Source organism: Mytilus galloprovincialis, chromosome 14, assembly GCF_965363235.1.
Source record: "Mytilus galloprovincialis chromosome 14, xbMytGall1.hap1.1, whole genome shotgun sequence".
Classification (NCBI taxonomy): Eukaryota; Metazoa; Mollusca; class Bivalvia; order Mytilida; family Mytilidae; genus Mytilus; species Mytilus galloprovincialis.
The window spans coordinates 50,505,406-50,511,405 of NC_134851.1; the positions used below are offsets into that span (position 1 = coordinate 50,505,406).

General features: G+C 31.2%; 1 long non-coding RNA gene across 1 annotated transcript; it reads left to right on the forward strand.

The window, feature by feature from the left end:
* The first annotated feature begins 1,320 nt into the window (after positions 1-1,320).
* On the forward strand, positions 1,321-5,588 carry LOC143058861 (uncharacterized). The gene is made up of 3 exons (XR_012973258.1): positions 1,321-1,473; positions 3,621-3,764; positions 5,374-5,588. It is a non-coding gene; the product is annotated as an uncharacterized LOC143058861 (long non-coding RNA).
* The last annotated feature ends 412 nt before the right edge of the window (positions 5,589-6,000 follow it).

The following is a 6,000-nucleotide window of genomic DNA, read 5'->3' on the forward strand; positions in this document are numbered from 1 at the left end:
TTTGATTCAAATTTATAGCGAATGATTGAATGCTCTTGTCAAAGATTTTAATAATAACTCTTGGAACTGTGGTAAAACGTGTCCATGAATTTCCAGACATAAAATGCGTCGAAAAACTGGACATCGCTTAACTTTGATAAATACATTAAGGAAAACGTTTTATGATGCGCTTAATTTATTTGACTTTGAACGTCCAGTCAGAATGTGAATGTTAAATTCGAAACTCATGTACAGATAATGTCACGCTCTCTGAAAGTTAAGAACCATTTCAACAAATCTTTGATGGGTCCGTAGTTGATCTGTTACAAGACCAAATGTATGGCCCTATCCAATATACCCTATTTTCCATGTAACAGTCTGAATTTCCGGACCTTCTCCAAGCAGGACCCTGATAAAAAAAATCTACATATTGTATGTATTGTTAATCTGTCTAGACCTCAACATGCATTAATATTTGCCACTAGATTATAAGCAATTGACAATCAATCAAGTTTTTGTCACTCAATTTGTGCTTATTTTTCTTCAAAACAATAACACCTTGTACCTCAATTTTTTGTCATTTGAAAGGTCTTTGAAAGGATGTATAAAGTTTGTAAATGACCATTCATTTGATACTCGACAACACCATCTTCTAGAAAGTTTGATTTTTACACTTAATAACCTCACCCAACTCATAGGAACTTTATATTTGAAATGTACACATTGTGACTTTTCATTTGATATACGACAACCTTACCTAAAAAGACATTATTTTTTAACCACCCAACCCATTTTTGGGGTATGAAATTTGAAATTTGAAATGTACACTTTATGAACTTTTATTTGATATGCAAAAACCTAACCATCCTAGAAGTGTTTACTTTTTTCCACTAATTGATCCCACCCTTCTTACTAAGAGGAAAAGTGTGTGTGTGTGTGGGGGGGGGGGGGGGAGAAAAGCTCTTACAGACGTTCAATTGATATATCAAATGAATCCATTGAGCAAAGTCCATAAAATTATACAATGTCATTTGTATGAATAAAACTTATGAAATTTCTATGCAAAAAATGAAATTTCAAATTGCCTTATTTATTTTTTTCATTTAATGTTTTTGGTTATTAGTCAAAACATATAATCATTTTATCGATGTTCCATAACTCCAAAAAAAAAATAGGTGGAGAGCATGTTACAAAAATTTGAAAGAAAATGAAGAAAACAAAGAAAAAAGAAAAACAATAATGTCTTTCATCGCGTAAAGGAAAGACCTTTGAAAGATTTAATCCTGTACTTAAGATACTATGATCATCCTGTGAACACGGAAATACAAGCATAGAAGATTGATTCACAAGTCATAAGTTCACATATCCGTTTCCTTAATGTATAAATATTAATAAACATCTAGTTTGTATGTTGCATATATATTACAATGGATGTTCTTTCTGTTTTATGCATTTACTGTTTCTTATTCTTAACAAGTATGGTTGAAGTTGAAAGTAAGTTGAAGCTATAAATATTTAGATATACCCGTTCAAATTCAACTTTACTATTTTATAATACGATACTGGTGTTATTGTGGGTATTAGGCACATATTTCATTGTATTGCATACACACAACATATTATTAGTTACACAGTGTGCAATTGTCCTAATACGAGAATAATAAATAATAAATAAGGGAGATAATTCCAATTGACGTGATAAAAAATTGTACTGAAATTTATTAGGACAATATCAGCCAATCAAATTACGAGAAATTACTCTAAATCAGGATAAATGGCTTTATATGTTCAAACTATCGGACTGTCGTGTTGCTTACATATGTACACATCTGGTGATAAGTCTAATTCGATAGTTCACATTCGAGGGAAAGAGGGTATGCAGGATTGAACTGTTATCTAATACGACGATGGGAACATATCGTCATTGGGAAAGCTATTCTAAAAACGATAACCAACTAGTGATGACAGCAAGACACACAACCTTATGGTAGAGAGAAAACAGTTAATCAGACAATCAATGCAATGGACAACATAAAACAGCCGACGAGACAAACAACGTCATTGTCTAAAGAAAACAGCCGACCAGACATAGCATACAGTTCACCATATACGCTGAAACTAGATTACCTTAGCTGTATTTGGCAACACTTTTAGGAATTTTGATCTCAATGCTCTTCAACTTTGTACTTTATTTGGCTTTTTTTTAAAAACTTTTTTGGATTTGAGCGTCACTGATGAGTCTTTTGTAGACGAAACTCGCGTCTGGCGTATATATAAAATTTAGTCCTGGTATCTATGATGAGTTTATTTATTCACAGATTTTTTTCTCACAATTCCAACCTTCATTTACTAGTATGATCATTTATAATAAAATATGTGATAAGGCACAAACCATAGCATGTTATACTACTGACACGGAAAGATGTTTTTTGAAATTATGTTTCATGTTTGAATCAGAATTCTTCGGATAAGTCTTCGAGACGTTCAACGCTATTTCAAACTAATTACAAATGTATATTTTCGACACCTTTCATATTCCTGATGTAAATTTATATATTTATTTACTTATTTTTTTTTTTTTTAAATTTAGAGCTTTGGGGATGGGTCCAGATGAAAGTATCCCTTCAGAATAGCACTCAGTTTAGATTTTCAAAGGAGAATGGAAATTTACAGTGAATGTTTTTTTAATGCTGTGTATCTGTTATGTGGTAGTTTTCCTCTTATATTTGATGCGTTTCCCTCAGTTTAAATTTGTAACCCGGATTTGTTTTTTTTTTCTCTCTTGACATCTAATTTACCATCGAGAATAACCCGATATAAACATGCATATGAATATAAACAGATAGCGTCAACGTGAAGTGGGATATTTCTAGATCTTTTTGATTTTATATTGTAAGTTTATCATTGCTTTTGGAAGAAACGCACGTACGGTGTATTAAATTATAAGCCTAGTACCTTTGATAACTATTAGCATGTCGAAATGTCATATTGTATTGTTTATTTGTGTATATCTCTGTCCTGAATGTTCTTGCATTTATTTGTGCTGTAGTCCTGCATGCAATTTTGTCATTATAGTGTTATATACAACATTTGCATGGCTGTGCCATGTCAGGAAAAGTGCAGTTGTTATCTTATAGTTCGTTTCTGTGTGTGTTGCCATTATGTTATTGTTCTATTATATGTCATTATGTTATTGTTCTATTATATGTCATTATGTTATTGTTTTATTGTAAATTTAAAAATACTTTGAACGACAAAATTATTTTACTCGCATAGTGGTATTAACCATATGTGGCTTCTTATTTGATTAGGGATTTCCGTTTTGAATTTCCTCGGAGTTCAGTATTTTTTTTATTTTATTTTTTGCATTGTTGTGTTGGGTTTTTGTTGTACTGCAGTGTTTCTGCTGTTTTGTTGTTTTCCTCTTATAGTTGATGTGTTTACCTCAGTTTTAGTTTGCATCCCGGATTTGTTTTCTCCTCTATCGATTCATGAATTTCGAACAGCGGTATACTACTGTTGCCTTTATCTATACAATTGTTACTTACTTACTTAACCACCATAAAGAGAAGAATATTTATTCGCATATTATTCTTGACCAATTTTCATCACAAACATATATATAAAATAATTCTATGTAGGTATCAGATGCTACGAATGTACTTCTCAATTTACATCTTCCTGTGGAAAGGACTTCAAACTTAAATCGTCAGACACAAATTATATCACGACGGACCAGTGTAACAGATGCCTGAAAAGGATAACAATTCAACCTAATATAACAGGTTAGTAATCACATATCTGTGTAACAGATGCCTTAATAAGATAATAAGATTCATAACTAGTATAGCAGGTTAGTAATCACATATCTGTGTAACAGATGTATATATAGGATGACAAGAAGACAAACTAATATACTTAACAGGTTTGTAATCACAGATCAGTGTAACAGATGCATCAAAAGGATAACAATTCAACATAATATAACAGGTTAGTAATCACATATCTGTGTTACAGATACCTGAATAAAATAACATTTCAACCTAATATAACAGGTTAGTAATCACATATCTGTTTAACAGATGTCTGAATAAGATAACAATTCAACCTAATATAACAGGTTAGTAATCACATATCTGTGTAACAGATGTCTGAATAAGATAACAATTCAACCTAATATAACAGGTTAGTAATCACAGATCAGTGTAACAGATGCCTGAAAAGGATAACAATTCAACCTAATATAATAGGTTAGTAGTCACATATCAGTGTAAATAAACTCATCATAGATACCAGGACTTAATTTTGTATATACGCCAGAGACGCGTTTCATCTACAAAAGACTCATCAGTGACGCTCGAATCCAAAAAAGTAAAAACAGATGCCTGAATAAGATAACAAGATCCAACTAGTATAACAGGTTAGTAATCACATATCTGTGTAACAAATGCCTGAAAAGGATAACAATTTAACCTAATATAACAGGCTAGTAATCACATATCAGTGTAACAGATTCCTGAATATGACAACAAGATCCCAAACTAATATAACAGGTTAGTAATCACAAATCAGTTTAACAGATGTCTCAATAAGAGGAAAACTATCAAAACTAATATAACAGGTTAGTAATCACAAATCAGTGTAACAGATACCTCAATAGGATAAGAAGAACCCAAACTAATATAACAGGTTAGTAATCACAAATAATTTTAACAGATGCCTGAATAAGATAACAACTAATCAAAAACTAATATACCATGTTATTAATCATAGATAAGTTTAACAGATGCTTCAATAAGATCACAACTATCAAAACTAATTTAACACGAACAAGAGAGGAAGATTCCAATAAGACCACTACAACATTGATAATTTTCACTCACAATTATAAATTAAAAATGATAACACCAAGTTGTGAACATCATCAATATAAAAAACTTTGTAAATGTGATATGATTGCCAAATGGGGCAGTTTTCAAAAAAAAGACCAGAGGAAAAATATAGGTATCCATTCGACCTTCAACGTTGACAAAACTCATACTAAAGAGCAAAATATAATCAAATCATTGGCCCTAATTTGACAAAATGTGAAGCAATTCAAGATAAAACCAATGGTCTCAATTATACTACAACATTAAAATTTAAATAAAAGATGTGTACCAACCAACAACAACCACTGGATTACAGGCTCCGGGCTTGGCATTTTGAATTTAGATAGAGGTGTAGGACAATGCATATTAAAGTCAGTTCAGTTCTATATATTAGTCCACGAACATAACTGACAAACTTGCGAGTGAAAGAGTGTGAATTGATGTACTAGCGATATGAAATAGCAGACCTTTAATGGCTCCAAGATTGTATTCCTTCGTCTTATCAACATCTTATACATTTCAGTGTATTCAAGAGAGTGTTCTGCAGCTACTGTCGATGGTTGTAATACAATATCAACACAAGAAGAACAATGCTTCTGCAATACAGATCTTTGTAACAAATCGTCTACCATGACTGTAACTATAGCAACAGTTATTATTAATTCCATGTTATTTTTTATTTTGAAATAAAATAAAATTTTAATTCAGACATATATATTATATGTCTGATTGATTGTACATGTATCATTCCATCTTGTTTATACAGATTTGGTATTGAAATATTATTTAAAACATTTTGTCACTCGGTGAGTTTTGTTGAGATTTATGTGGATGGAAGGGTGAACAAACATATATAGCAACATTATACATAAAGTTATAAGAATTTGATAACTTTTATTAATTAACAAGACAAGGTGCCTAGTAGTGATGTTTCATGTCCCAATACAACACACTATCCAAGACTACGAATTCTCTCCATAACAGGCTACTTAACAATGGATAGAAATTATAAGATAAAGCACATGAAAAATTTATTATCCCGTCATACTTTGAACCACACTATTATTTTATTTATTATTATTACTTTTACTGTTAAGTCTGTATTTATTATATCCATTTTACGTGACTGTATTTATGTATCCCGTCATAC